General features: G+C 40.5%; 1 long non-coding RNA gene across 1 annotated transcript in view; it reads right to left on the bottom strand.

Moving 5' to 3' along the window:
* Positions 1 to 16251, bottom strand: part of LOC101127946 (uncharacterized) — a 54579-nt gene that overhangs the window by 18696 nt on the left and 19632 nt on the right. Inside the window, exon 2 of the long non-coding RNA XR_002005245.3 lies at positions 2775 to 2873. This is a non-coding gene — a long non-coding RNA (uncharacterized lncRNA). The remainder of the gene's footprint in view (positions 1 to 2774; positions 2874 to 16251) is intronic.

The raw sequence follows: 16251 nt of genomic DNA, 5'->3' as shown, positions 1-16251 counted from the left end.
CCTTGGAAAATGCTGCTATCTCTGCTTGGAACAAACATACACACTCATACTCATGCACACACTCCTGTGCACATATACCTTTATTCATAATATTCAGTGGCATTTATTAGGAGGTATGAATCCCAGATGATAGCTCAAGAGCACAAGCAACATACTTTATTTATAGGTTAATACAGAGCAGAGTCCCTATTCTGGTAGGTGGGAAGCAAATTTGGAGCATCTCTCTGTCCTCTTGATTACATCTAGATTCTGGGGCGGAATGAGGGGGAGCTTATGTAATGTCCTTGATGTTTCCTGTCCACACTAGCTGAGAGATCCCCTGAGCTATCTGTTAGGGAGTTCACTGTGGAGATGTTCCTTGTTCCCAGCTCTCAAGCTTTCTTAGTGGCTTCTGTGCCCAGTCCCTGGCACACAAAAAATTACTCTGCCATGCCCTGCCGTGCCACATATGGTGCCTTCTCTACTCCCTCATACACCCCTCACAGCCACTTCCATCCCTCTCTGGGTAATTCTAGCCCTCCTGGGCCTTTATGCAGGAAAAGGGCACATGGGCCTTTAGCTCTTGGGCTCCACAAATCTATTTGGTGCTTCTGTGGTCTTTTCCCCAGGGATATATCTAAAAACTCAAAAGGAGAAGACTCCTCTTCAGGACCAGCAGTAGCTTGACTTTCCTTCCCCACCCCTCCTTTCTCTAGGAATTCTTTCTGAATTTCAGAAGTTGGAAGCTTTCAGAAGGCTTCTTCGTGCAGGAGTTCAGTCCAATCAGGAGAATGCCCTAGGCAGGTTCATAATAAGGAACATACAATAAAATAACTGATCTCTGGAGGTGTCAAGATCATACAAAAGACAAAGAAAGACCCAGGAACAATTGGAGACTGTCAGAGAACAGGGAGAAATGACAATCAAATACAATGTGGTATGTTGAGTAGGATCCTGGAACAACAAAAACCAAAAAAAAAAAAAAAATACATTAGTGGAGGCCAGGTGCGGTAGCTCATGCCTGTAATCCCAACATTTTGGGAGACCGAGGCAGGCAGATCACCTGAGGTCAGGAGTTTGAGACCAGCCTGGCCAACATGGCAAAACCCCATCTCTACTAAATACACAAAATTTAGCCAGGCATGATAGCACATGCCTGTAGCCCCAACTACTCGGGAAGCTGAGACAGGAGAATCACTTGAACCTGGAGGCGGAGGTTGCAGTGAGCCAAGATCACACGACTGCACTCCAGCCTTGGTTAATGGTATTGTGCCAATGTTAATTTCCCAGTTCTGATCATTGTTCTATGTTTACACAAGATGTTAACAATTGGGATAGTATAGGTGAAAAATATATAAAAACTCTGTACTATTTTGCCATTTTTCAGTAGCCACATGTTCATTGCTAGTACATAGCAATAAATTGATTTTCGTATGTTCATCTTGTATCCTACAAGTTTGCTAAACTCACTTATTACAGTTTTTATGTAGATTACTTGGGATTTGCTGTATAGACTACCATGTCATTTGCAAACAGGGACAGCTTTATTTCTCCTCTCTAATATGTATGCTTTCTATTTCCTTTTATTGCTTTTTTGCTTGGGTTAAAACGCTGATCACTGTGTTGAATAAGAGTGATGAGAGTGGAGATCCTTGTCTCGTTCCTGATCATAGCGGGAAAGCACATATTGTGTCATTATTGTATTTTTCAGTTCTAAAATTTCCATTTGGTTCTTCTTTATATCTTTTATTTATTTGCTGATACTTTCTTTTTACTTTTCTAAGACTTTTAACTTTTGTTTCAAGTATGTTCATTAATGGCTCATTGAAACACTTATGATGGCTGTTATAAAATCTTTGTCATACAATTCTAAAATTTCTGGCATCATGGTATTGACATCTATTGACTGTCTTTTTCATTCAATTTTAAATCTTCCTGGTTCTTGATGTGACAAGTGATTTTCAACAGAAACCTGATCGTTTCTATTGAAATGATCTTTATCTTATCTGAACCTTCTGTTTTAGCTGACTTCTTCTGACACACTGCTCCAGCAAGGTGGTAAGGGGTGGAAGGGCATCTCATTTTTGCCAGGAGTAGGTTCCCCGCTCATCCTCCATGGGCACTTGACAGGATAAGGGATTCTTTGCTACTGCTAGGTGGGATTAGAAGTTCCAGTTTCCCACAAGGCCTCTCTACTGAGACTTCCCTAGCTGGGAGGAGTAGGAGTACCTCATTACTATTCCCCACATGGCCCCTGCTGATGCCATGCAGGTGGCTGAGAGGGTGGCTTTCTTACTGCTAGGCCTTCTCTATACTACTCCACTGGGATGATGGAGGAGCACCTCATTACTGATAGTTTAGGGAAGAAGTCCAGGCTTCCCACATGGTCTCCACTGACACTGTGGAAGGGTGGGTCTCATTATCACCCAGTGGAGATTAAAGTCCCAACTATCTACTTGGCCTTCTCTGGCACCACCCCAGTAGGGGAGTTGGGACAGTTCATCACAGCTAGGTGAGGGTGGACATTTAAGCTCATAACTTGGTCTTTGTTGGCATAAGTGGGGTGGAGCAGCATTTTTTTCCTTTGGTGCTTGGCTGGAGTACAGAAATTATTACAGTTATCGTCTAAAAGTTTTCTGCCTTGCTAGGCTGCCTTTTCCTGGTCCACTGGTTAATGAGAACAGGCTTTTATTTGGGCTACGTTTGTTTGTGTCCATTGGTGTTTCTATGTTGCTGACTTCTTCAGCTCCAAGTCTGGGAAATACAGTGCAAAAAAGAAAACCCAGGGAACTCACCATTGTGTCATTATTTGGGTTCTGAAGTCCCTAGATGGTCTTTTATGGTCTTTTATACTTATGGAGAGAAATAGGCGGAAATATGTCTCCTCCATGTTCCTGGAAGTGAAAGTAAAAAACTGATTTTACAAATTTGAAAACATCTTGAATCATTAGGAGTTCTCGAGTCTATGTCCTGAGTCCTTTCTTTCCCTACCCCCACTAGACTAGAAGGGACACCTTGTGTATCTGTTTTCACCAATATATCTTGTCCCTGCGGTAATAATTATAGAATAGCACCATAAATAAAAGGAGAGGGGGAGGGGAGTAAGAGCACAAACTGTATGTGGAAATATCAGGTGCCAAAAAATTAGGTTAATAGTTTTAAAAGATACCCTCATCTCAAATATATTATCTTTATATCCTTTGCAGCAATATGAGTTAGGTGTTATTATCATTTTACACTGAATGACTGAGGTTGCTGAAGGTGGCAAACTTCTGTATGTCAAGAAGGCATGAAGAGATGAAACCAGCTAAGTCTATCCTTTTTATTATGTAAGCAAAGGTTTTCCAGAACCCCTCACCAGCAGACTTCTACTTGCATCTCACTACTACAACAACGATGTCACATGGCCATCCCTCGCTGCAAGCAAATATGGAAGAGCTAGTGAATGTTTCAAGCGGATGGCAATGAGGAGAAGGTTCAGAATGGCTGTTGGATCCACCCCTCTTCAGTTTTGCCATAATCTGTAACTATTAATAAGGAGCCTCCTTCCTAGTCAGGTTGACCCAAATCTCTGGAAAGCCTACTGCATTTTTCAAAAGCATAGTCAATATGCTTTCATATTTGGAAACTTTAAAAATGAATAATATGTATAAAGAAAATTAAACTTAATATCTACTTGATGTCTGGAAACCTGTGAAAGATGTAGTGTTTAATATATGGGGCAGAATTTTCACATTTAACCAAAGGGGCATGAATTTAAACAGGTTAAAAAGCATTGTATTAAGAAGTGAGCACTGGCCGGGCGCAGTGGCTAACACCTATAATCCCAGCACTTTGGGAGGCCGAGGCGGGCAATCACCTGAGGTCAGGAGTTCGAGACCAACCTGACCAACATGGTGAAACCTCATCTCTACTAAAAATGCAAAAATTAGCTGGGTGTGCTGGCAGGCGCCTGTAATCCCAGCTACTCGGGAAGCTGAGGTGAGAGAATCGCTTGAACCTGGGAGGCGGAGGTTGCAGTGAGCCGAGATTGTGCCAGTGCACTCCAGCCTGAGCAAGAAGAGAGAAACTCTGTTTAAAAAAAAAAAAAAAAAAGTGAGCACCATGGGCACTATTAAGAGGCACTACCCAATACCCTAAGGTTACAGGAACTCCATTGGCCACATACAAAGATAAGCTGACTACCGTCTTTGTCAGCTGCAACTTATCTATTGAAGAAGGCCATGTTCTCTGGACCTGTTGAGTGTCAAGCTGCAAGGTGTCATAAATAGTTTGGTGGCCCTGTTAGTGTTAGCTGTTCTTAAAGTGACAAGGAGATCCACAGGTGTAGGGAGAGAGGAAGACACATGCTGTCAGCCACAGCCAGGGCTAAATGCCTTGCTGGCAGCATTTTCCTTCAGGGTTAACCAGCACACAGAGTAGCCAAGCTCAGGTAATTTTAGGAAAAGATCTTCCACTCCACATGATTGCTAATTGCCTACAAAGCAAAGCACAGTAGAAATAGCAGGCAGATATGAAACTCCAAATGTTGGTGATAACTGTATTTAATCTCTCCTAAAGGAACACTAAAGAGACTTTAATACTTTTGTGGGGGGGAACCCCAACGTGTGAAAAGAGAAACAGCAATTGCTGACAGAGTCGCTTTCCACCTGAAGGAACTGTGCCAAAATCAATTTCTAATAGGAGGGAAGGGTAATGAGAGTGCATTGTGAATTACAGTCACATTCTACATCTCTAAAAGCTTCTCTGGACAGACTGTAAATTACATTGACCTTAAAGAAAATGTTCACATTTTGGTTTTTATGAACATTCCACCTGGATAGTGTGACCTGGCTTTAGATAAAATAAGAAATAAACCAAGAAACCAACAGCCATACAGAGCCAGCAGTCAGAACTGGTTTGATTATTGATTCTGACTGTTTTCTTCCTGCCCATATATCTAGAGAGCAAAGAGCATTATTTCCATAAATGATATCCAAACCCAGGTCCAATTTGGAATAGCTATTTGATATCCCAACCTTGCTTTGACAATTGCTAAAATCAATGTGATATTTGGGGCATTAAAAAAAACAGACACCGACTCTGGGAAACTTAAGCCTAAAAGGTATGTATCAAAAGTATATTAGCTGGGGAACAAGGCAGAGCCATGATCCTACCACAGGATCTGTTTGCTCAGCACAGCATCATGGGCGCTACAAGCACTATGGGTATCGCTGCCTCTAAATCTTCTCCACTGGTGCTGTTGCATTTCACTGCCCTGGACATGCTCTCTGTGCTACCACTCTGCTGCAAATTACCACCAGCTGACCAGCCTCTCAAGATTCAGTTCTGGCAGGAACACCTATAAGGTGCTACTACAACAACCTATAAGGTTGTACTGAGACCACATGACCACACTTAAGCACAAGGTGCCAGGGTATGGGGAATTCTCAATACAGGAAGGGTATACTGGGCAGCCAGAACAACAAATCCGCTGTAAATGAGTTTAAAAAAATAAAGGGCCACTCCTATATGATATCCAAATTTATAAATATATAATACTATATATGATATTATTTATTATATTCCATATACATATATATACACACACACATACATAGATACATTCTAAAAAAAATTAGTGTTTTCTGGAAATCAATCAATATTTATAGACAGGGTTACCATGAGTAGGTTTGGGTCCTGTGAAGACCTTATTTTCAAGTCCTCAGCAGTAGAAGACAGGCTAAAAATCTTTACATGGGAGTTGCACTGGGTCCTTTTCCAGACTTCCGGGCTCCAGTGATTTGTACCAGTTCCCTGCCCTCTACACCTTCACCCCATCTTCTAGTCCACCTTTTTTTGACTCTTTTTTTTAGACATTTACTTCTGACCAAAGTGTTATAGGAGACACAACATAGAAAGAAGAGAAGAGAACTAACTTTTGCAGAATGTTTATTTAATGAGTATTTTAGGAGCCTACTTAGCTTAACATTATCCTTATAGGAGGTAGAGCTGTAACTTTACAACACCCATCTGGGTTTAAGGCCCGGCTCCACCAGATATTGTGACCTTGGGCAAGTTATTTAACCTTTGTAACCACCATATTTCTCATCATAAAATGGGAAGCAAGATGGCAGAACACAAGGCTCCACCTATTGTCCCACTTGCAAGGAATCCAAGTTAACAACTATATACACAAGCAAAGCACCTCCATAAGAACCACAAATCAGGTGAGCACTCATAGTACCTGGTTTTAACTTCATATCACTGAAAGAGGCACTGAAGAGGTAGGAAAAACAGTCTTGAAGCCCCGACACCACCCTTCCCTCATCCGCAGCAGTGCAGCATGGTGTGGAGAGTATTTCTGGGTGCTGGGGAGAGGGAGAGCATAGCAAGTGTGAGGCATTGATGAACTCAAGGCTGTCTGTTAGACCAGAAAGAAAAACCAGACCAAACTCAGCTTATATCCACCCACAGAGGAAGCATTTGGACCAGCCCTAGCCAGAGGGGAATCACTAATCCCCAGAGGTCAATTGCCATGATGGGCTAAAGGGCTCTGGGTCTCTAAGTAAATTTGAAAGGCTGTCTAGGCCATAAGGACTGAACTCTTAGGCGAGTGGTAGTGCTGAACTGGGTGGACTTGGGGGCATGTGACTACTGAGACACCAGCAGGGGTAGCTAAGAAAGTGCTGGCATCACCCCTCCCCTAACCCCAGGCTGCACAACTCATGGCTCCAAAAGACAGCCCTTCCTTTCACTTGAGGAGAGGAGAGAGAAGAGTGGAGGGGACTGTGTCTTGTATCTTTGATCCCACAGCAGAATAGGGCACTGGTCAGAGTCATGAGGCCCCTGTTCCAAGCCCTAGTTCCTAAATGACATTTCCAGAAACACCCTGGGGCAGAAAGGAATCTGCTGCCTTGAAGGGAAGAACCCAGTCCTGGCAGCACTGATCACATGCTAACTGAAGAGCCTTTGGGTCCTGAATAACCAGCAGTGATGCCCAGGTACTATGTTGAGGGCCTTGGGTGAGCCTCTGAAACTTGCTGGCTTCAGGTACCAGCTTGACCACAGGGGAGTAGAGCACCAGGGGGGCTCTTGGGGTCCCCGATTCAAAGACTTGACTCTTGGATGGCATTCTGGACCCACCCTGGGCCAGAAGGGAGCCCATTGCTCTGAAGGGTGGGTCCCAGGAAAGACAGCATTCACCACAAGCTGACTGAAGAGCCCTTGGGTCTTAAGGGAACATCAGTGGCAGTCTGGTAGAACTCCCCATGGCCTGTAATGGTGGTAGCTAGAGGATGAAGCTTTTCTGCCTTTGTAAAGAGGAGGGAAGAATGGGAAGGACTGCCATCCTGTGGCTTGACGGCCAGCTCAGCCACAATACAATAGAATACCAGGTAGACTTCTAAGGATTTTGACTCTAGTCTCTGACCCCAGATGGCACCTCTAGACCCATCTGGGGCCTGGGGGGATTCACCAACCTGGACACAAGCCTGGCTGGCTTTGCTACCTGTGATTGTAAAGCCACAAGGCCTTGAGCAAACATAGGCAATAGCCAGGGAGTGGTTCAGCAGGCCTTGGGCGAGACCCACTACTGTGCTGGCTTCAGGTCTGACCCAGCGAGTCATAGTGGTGGTGGCTGCAGGGGTGCATGTGTCACTCCACACCCAGATTTAGGTGGCTCAGAACTGAAAGAGAGAGACACAGTTTGCTTGGGAAAAAGTAAGGCAAGAGAACAAGAATCTCTGCCTGGTAATACAGAGAATTCTCCCAGATCTTGTCCAAGACCATCAAGGTGGTACCTCTATGAGTCTTCAAGAACTATAGAGTTACTAAGCATGAGGTGCCCCCTAAAGCAGATACAGCTTAGATCTCAACACCCAAGTCCTTTCAAATATCTGAAAAATCTTCTCAACAAGTACTGGTACAAAGAAGCCCAGACAGTTAAAACTATAATAAATACCTAACTCCTCAATGCCTAGACATCTACACGTATAAAGATAATCCAGGAAAGCATGACCTCACCAAATGAACTAAATAAGGCACCAGGGAGCAATCCTGGAGAAACATAAATATGTTACCTTTAAGACAGAAAATTCAAAATAGCTGTGTTGAGGAAACTCAAATTCAAGATAACACAGAGATGGAATTCAGAATTCTACCAGCTAGATTTCACAAAGAGATTGAAATAAAAAGAATCAAGCAGAAATTCTGGAGCAGAAAAATGCAATTGGCACACTGAACAATGCATCAGAGTCCTTTAATAGCAGAATGAATCAAGCAGAAGAAAAAAATTAGTGAACTTAAAGACAAATTATTTGAAAATACACCCTCAGAGGAGACCAAAAAAAGAATAAAAAACAATGAAACATGCCTACAGAACCTAATAAATAGCCTCAAAAGGGCAAATCTAAGAGTTATTTGTCTTAAAGAGAAGGTAGAGAAAGAGATAGGGGTAGAAAGTTTATTCAAAAGGATAACAACAGAAAACTTCCCAAACCTAGAGAAAGATATTAAATATCCAAGTACAAGAAGGCTGTAGAATATCAAGCAGATTTAACCCAAAGAAGACTACCTCAAGTTGTTTAATAATCAAACTCCCAAGGATCAAGGATAAAGAAAGGATCTTAAAAGCAGCAAGAGAAAAGAAACAAATATCATACAATGGAGCTCCCATACATCTGGCTGCAGACTTCTCAGTGGAAACCTTACAGGCCAGGAGACAGTGGCATGACATATTTAAAGGGTTGAAGGAAAATAACTTTTGCCCTAGAATAATATATCTTATGAAAAACTTTTCAGACATGAAGGAGAAATGAAGACTTTCTCAGACAAAAAAAGCTGAAGGATTTCATCAACACCAGATCTGTCCTATAAGAAATGCTAAAGGGAGTACTTCAGAAAGAAGAGGATGTTAATGAGCAATAACTAATTACGTGAAGGTACAAAACTCACTGGTAATAGTAAGTACATAGAAAAACACAGAATATTATAAGACTGTAACTGGGTTGTATAAACTACTCTTATCCTAAGTAGAAAGACTAAATGATGAACCAATCAAAAATAACAACTACAACAACTTTTCAAGACAATGACAGTACAATAAGATATAAATAGGAACAACAAAATGTTAAAAAGTGGAGGGATAAAGTTAAGGCATATAATTTTTATTAGTTTTTTGTGCTTGTTTGTTTATGACAAATAGTGTTAAGTTGGTATCAGCTCAAAATAATGGGTTATAAGATAGTAGTTGCAAGTCTCATTGTAACTTCAAACCAAGAAACATACACCAAATACACAAAAATTAAAAAGCAAGGAAGTAAATTATATTACCAGAGAAAATCACTAAAGGAAGACAAGAAGGAAAAAAAAAGGAATACCACAAAACAACTGGAAAACAAATTACAAAATGGCAAGAGTAAGTCCTTACTCATCAATAATAAATGTAAATGGACTATACTCTCCAATCAAAAGACATAAAGTGGCTGAGTGGATGAAAAAACAAGAACCACTTATCTGTTGCCTACAAGAAACACAATTCACCTATAAATATATACATATACTGAAAATGAAAGGATGGAAAAAGATATGCCATGCTAATGAAAACCAAAGAACAGAGGAGCAGAAGTAAATGGAGCAGTAGCTATATTTATATCACACAAAATAGATTTCAAGACAAAAAGTGTAAGAAGAGACAAAGAAGATCACTGTATAATGATAAAGAGGCCAATTCAGCAAAAGAATATAACAATATACATGCACCCAACACTGTAGCATCCAGATATATAAAGCAAATATTATTAGAGCTAAAGAGAGATATAGGACCCAATACAATAATAATGTGGAGACATGAACATCCCACTTTCAGCACTGGACAAACTTCCAGGCAGAAAAGCAATAAAGAAACATCAGTCTTAATATGCACTATACACCACATGGATCTAATAGATATTTACAGAAAATTAGATCCAAGAGCTGCAGAATGCACACTCTTTTTCTCAGCACATGGATCATTCTCAAGGATATACCATATGTTTGGTCACAAAACAAGTCTTAAAACATTCAAGAAACAAATGAAACAATATCAAGCATCTTCTCTGACCACAATAGAATAAACCTAGAAATCAATAGCTAGAGGAATTTATGAAACTATACAAATATATGGTAATTAAATAGTATGCTCCTGAATAACCAGTGGGTCAATGAAGGAATTAAGGAAATTGAAAAATGTGTTGAAATAAATTATAATGGAAACACAACATATCAAAACCTACGGAATACAGAAAAAGGAGTCCTAAGATGGAAGTTTATAAGGGTCTATACCAAAAAAGAGGAAAAACATCAAACAATCTAATGATGCATCTTAAAAAACTAGAAAAGCAAGAACAAACCAGACCCAAAATTAGTAGAAGAAAAGAAATAATAATAATTTCAGCAGTTTCAGGTTACAAAATCAATGTGCAAAAATTACTAGCCTTTGGGAGATGTGGGGGAGATGGTAGATAGGAAACAGGGCTAATGTGCAATTCCCACATAGACAGACAGAACAGTATGTGGAGACTCACACTGTAATCTTTTGCTCCAAGAATCACTGCAGAAACATACCAGGAAAACCAAAAGAATTCATACATACTTTGAAAGAACTGTGACACCACTGCAAATTCCATGAAACAGGCAAAAAACTGTGAGTTTTCAAAGTGTGAGGGGGGCAAACCTGCCTCCAAACACACATCCCCACTGGGGAATCTGAAAATACAGATCCCAGGAGAATGATTTAACCTTATCTAGAAATGAAATTGATTTAGGGAGTCACATGGAACATAAAAATAGAAGTAGCAGCAGGAAGTGCCTTGAAGGCACTCCCACTAGCTTGAGCCCAGGGAAGCCTTCCCCGAGTAAAACTCACATGGGCCCTTAGGGAAGGCAGCCAGTGGTATTAACGAGAGGTCACAGTGCAAAGGAAACTCCCAACTGAAACTGGTAGTGGTTTCAAATGGGCACAAATTTTCTCAAGTGGAGTCTGGGGGATGAGTGGGAGCTGCTGCAGGTACGAGTGTAGGAACACAGGAGTTGGCAACAGGGTGAGCAGATGGGGAGGGGCAAGGTCCAAAGGCTATGCCTTCTTTCTCTGTGGGGTAGTTCACAGCCTGGGGCAAGGTCTGAGCCAGGCACCATGGGAGCAACACTAGCTCTGCCAACTGCATGGGAGATGAGGGAGGCCTTTTGTTACCAGCCATCCCCCACTTCCCTGGCAAACTATATGACACAGCAGAGGTGACCAAGAGCCCCTCTGGAACATAACCCCATTAGCCTGAGAAACACCCCCACATCCCCTACAGGGGACACAACAAGCCCCACCCAAGAAGAGTCTGAGCCCAGACTCACCTAATTCTGCCCCCACCTAAGGGTATTTCCCCACCTACCCTGGTAGCCAAACACAAAATATAGAAACTCTTGGGAACTTTAGGGCCCTGCCCACCACCTGAAAAACCAAATACTTACCCTGGCCATCTTAGAGCAAGCTTAGGGAACCCTACTGCTACCACAGCTGGCACTCTCTTGAAAGTACCACCTCCTGGCTGGAGGCCAACCAATTCAGGCCATTACAGCAACTCATGACAGAATAACTATGAATCCAGGAAGGAGAATACAACACCTAATTCCACTGCCTGCAACATCCTGGCTAACCAGAGGTCCTGAGTGTGTCCACATGACAACTTCACTGCTAGCATAACCAGCATTCAAAAAATCCAGCACACTAAACACATCTACAACCACAGAGTCCCCTTCAGTTTTCTGCCACCTCTACCAGAGCAGGTACTTGTATCCACAGCTGGAAGACCTGAAGACAGATCAATCACATAACAGGACTCTTTGCAGACATCCCCCAGCACCAGCCCAGAGCCTGGTAACCCTACTGGGTGGCTAGACCCAGAAGAGCGGTAACAATAACTGCAGTCCAGATCTCAGAAAGCCCCATCCCTAGGGGAATAGGAAAATCACCACATCAAGGGATCACTCTGTGGGACAAGAGAATCTGAACAGCAGGCCTTGAGTTTCAAACCTCTCCACTGAAATAGTCTACCCAAATGAGAAGGAACCAGAAAAGTAATTCTGGTAATATGACAAAATGGAGTTCTATGACTTCCCCAAAAGGTCACACTAGTTCCCCAGCAATGGATCCAAACCAAAAAGAAATCTCTGAATTACCAGATAAAGAATTCAGAAGGTTGATTATTAAGCTACTCAAGGAGATAGCACAGAAAAGTGAAAGCCAACTTAAAGAGATTTTTAACTAATACAGGGTATGGATGAAAATTTCTCCAGATAAATAGATATCATAAAGAAAAAACATTCACAACTTCTGGAAATGAAAGACACACTTAGGGAAATACAAAATGCACTGGAAAGTGTCAACAGTAGAGTAGAACAAGTAGAAGAAAGAACTTTAGAGCTGGAAGACCAGGATTTTGAATTAACCCAATCAGACAAAGACACAGAAAGAAGAATTTTTAAAAATCAATGAAGTTTCCAAGAAATTGGGGATTACATTAAACAGCCAAACCTAAAAGTGATCAGCATTCCTGAGGAAAAAGAGAAATCTAAAAGTTTGGAAAACTTATTGGAGGGAATAATTGAGGAAAAATTCCCTGGCCTTGCTAGAGATATAGAAATTCAAATACAATAAGCTGAAAGAACACCTGGGAAATTCATCAGAAAAAGATCATCACCTAGGCACATAGTCATCAGGTTATCTAAAGTCAAGATGAAGGAAAGAATCTTAAGAGATGTGAGACAAAAGCATCAGATAACCTATAGAGGAAAACCAGTAAGATTAACAGCAGACTTCTCAGCAGAAACCTTACAAGCCAGAAGGGATTGAAGTCCCAGTTTTAGCCTCCTGAAACAAAATAATTGTCAGCCAAGAGTTTTGAATCCAGCAAAACTAAGCTTCATAAATGAAGAAGAGATAAAGTCTTTTTCAGACAAAGGCTGAGAGAATTCACCACTACTAAGCCAGCACTATAAGAAATGCTAAAAGGAGTTCAAAATCTTAAAACGTTGAAATACACCAAAATAGAACCTCCTTAAAGTATAACTCTCACAGGACCTATAAAACAATAATAGGTAAAAAAACAGGGTTTTTTAAGGCAACAACTAACATGATGAGTAGAACAGTACCTCACATCTCAATACTAATATTGAATGTAAGTGGCCTAAATGCTTCACTTAATAGATGCAGAATGGCAGAATGGTAGAATGGATAAAAATTCACTAAGTATCCGCCGCCTTCAAGAGACTCACCTAACTCATAAGGACTCATATAAACTTAAGGTAAAGGGGTGGGAAAAGATATTCCACACAAATGGAAACCAAAAGCAAGCAGGAGTAACTATTCCTATATCAGAGACAAGAGACTTTAAAGCAACAACTGTTATAAAAGAGACAAAGAAGAACATTATATAATGATAAAAGGACTAGTCCAATAGGAAAATATCACAATCCCAAATACATAAGCACCCAACACTGGAGCTCCCAAATTTATGAAACAATTACTACTAGACCTAAGAAATGAGATAGATGGCAACACAATAACAGTGGAGGACTTCAATAATCCACTGACAGCACTAGACAGGTCATCAAGACAGAAAGCCAACATAGAAACAATGGACTTAATCTATACCCTAGAACAAATGGACTTAAAAGATATTTACAGAACATTCTACCTAATAATTGCAGAATATGCATTCTTTTCCTCAGCACACAGAACATTCTCCAAGATAGACAGATCACAAAACAAGTCTCAATAAATTTAAGAAAATCAAAATTATATCAAGTATTCTCTCAGAATACAGTGGAATAAAATTGGAAATTAACTTCAAAAGCAACCCTCAAAACTATACAAATACATGGAAATAAATTAAATAAAATCTGCTCTTGAATAATCTTTGGTTCAACAATGAAATCAAGATGGAAATTAATAAGTTATTTGAGCTGAATGATAAGTAGTCACATAAGTTATCAAAACCTCTGGAATACAGTAAAAGCAGTGTTAACAGGAAAGTTCACAGCATTAAATGCCTACATCAAAAAGTCTGAAAGAGCGCAAATAGACACTCCAAGGTCACACCTCAAGGAACTAGAGAAACAAGAACAACCCAAACCCAAACCCAGCAGAAGAAAAGAAATAACCAAGACCAGAGCAGGACTAAATGAAATTGACAAAAAAAAAAAAATACAAAAGATAAACGGAACAAAAAGCTGGTTCTTTGAAAAGATAAACAAAATTGATAGACCATTAGTGAGACTAACAAAGAAAAGAAGAGAGCAGATCCAAACAAACTCAATTAGAAATGAAATGGGAGATATTACAACTGATACCACAGAAATACAAAAGATTATTCAAGTCTACTATGAACACCTTTACTCACAGAAACTAGAAAATCTAGAGATGAATAAATTCCTGGAAATATACAGCTATCCTAGATTAAATCAGGAAGAAATAGAAACTCTGAACAGACCAATAACAAGTAAACAAATTGGAACAGTAATAAAAAAAAAAGTTGCCAACGAAAAAAGTCCAGGACCAGATGGATTCACAGCTGAATTCTGTCAGACATTCAAAGAAGAATTGATACCAATCTTACTGAAACTATTCCAAAAGATAACGAAAGAGGAAATTCTCCCTAAGTCATTCTGTGAAGCCAGTATCATGCTAATTCCAAAACCAGGAAAGGACATAATAGGAAAACTACAGCCCAATATCCCAGATGAACACAGATGCAAAAATCCTCAACAAGATACTAGCCAACCAAATCCAACAGCATATCAAAAAAATAATATATACCATGATCAAGTGGATTTCATACCAAAGAATCAGGGATGGCTTAATATACACAAGTCAATAAATGTGATACATCACATAAACAGAATTAAAAACAAAAATCTTATTATCATCTCAACAGATGCAGAAAAAGCATTTGACAAAATCCAGCATCCCTTGTGATTAAAACCCTCAGCAAAATTGACATAGAAGGGTTACACCTGAAGATAATAAAAGCCATCTATGAGAAACCCACAGCCAACATTATACTGAATAGGGAAAAGTTGAAATCTTCCCCCTGAGAACTGGAACAAGATAAGGGTGCCCACTTTCACCATTACTTCTTCTTCTCCTTTTTGTTTAAAAATTAACTTTAAGTTCTAGAGTACATGTGCACAACGCGCAGGCTTGACAAATGGGTATACATGTGCCATGCTGGTTTGCTGCAGCCATCAACTCATCATTTACCTTAGGTATTTCTCCTAATGCTATCCCTCCCCCAGTCCCCCACCCCATGACAGGCCCCGGTGTGTGATGTTCCCCTTCCTGTGTCCAAGTGATCTCATTATTCAATTCCCACCTATGACTGAGAACATGCAGCGTTTGATTTTCTCTCCTTGTGACAGTTTGCGGAGAATGATGGTTTCCAGCTTCATCTATGTCCCTGCAAAGGACATGAACTCATCCTTTTTTATGGCTGCATAGTATTCCATGGTGTATATGTGCCACATTTTCTTAATCCAGTCTATCATTGATGGACATTTGGGTTGGTTCCAAGTCTTTGCTATTGTGAATAGTGCCACAATAAACATACGTGTGCATGTGTCTTTATAGTAGCATGATTTATAATCCTTTGGGTATATACCCAGTAATGGGATTGCTGAGTCAAATGGTAATTCTAGTTCTAGATCCTTGAGGAAACACCACACTGTCTTTCACAATGGTTGAACTAGTTTACAGTCCCACCAACAGTGTAAAAGTGTTCCTATTTCTCCACATCCTCTCCAGCATCTGTTGTTTCCTGACTTTTTAATGATTGCCATTCTAACTGGTGTGAGATGGTATCTCACTGTGGTTTTGATTTGCATTTCTCTGATGACCAGTGATGATGAGCATTTTTTCATGTGTCTGTTAGATGCACAGATGTCTTCTTTTGAGAAGTGTCTGTTCATATCCTTTGCCCACTTTTTGATAGGGTTGTTTTCTTCTTGTAAATTTGTTTGCGTTCTTTGCAGATTCTGGATATTAGCCCTTTGTCAGATGGGTAGATTGTAAAAATTTTCTCCCATTCTGTAGGTTACCTGTTCACTCTGATGGTACTTTCTTTTGCCGTGCAGAAGCTGTTTAGTTTAATCAGATTCCATTTGCCTATTTTGGCTTTTGTTGCCATTGCTTTTGGTGTTTTAGTCATGAAGTACTTGCCCAAGCCTATGTCCTGAATGGTATTGCCTAGGTTTTCTTCTAGGGTT

The sequence above is a fragment of the Gorilla gorilla genome, chromosome 2, assembly GCF_029281585.2.
Source record: "Gorilla gorilla gorilla isolate KB3781 chromosome 2, NHGRI_mGorGor1-v2.1_pri, whole genome shotgun sequence".
Classification (NCBI taxonomy): domain Eukaryota; kingdom Metazoa; phylum Chordata; class Mammalia; order Primates; family Hominidae; genus Gorilla; species Gorilla gorilla.
The sequence above is the reverse complement of the archived record's forward strand: the minus strand, read 5'-3'. Positions and strand labels throughout refer to the sequence as shown.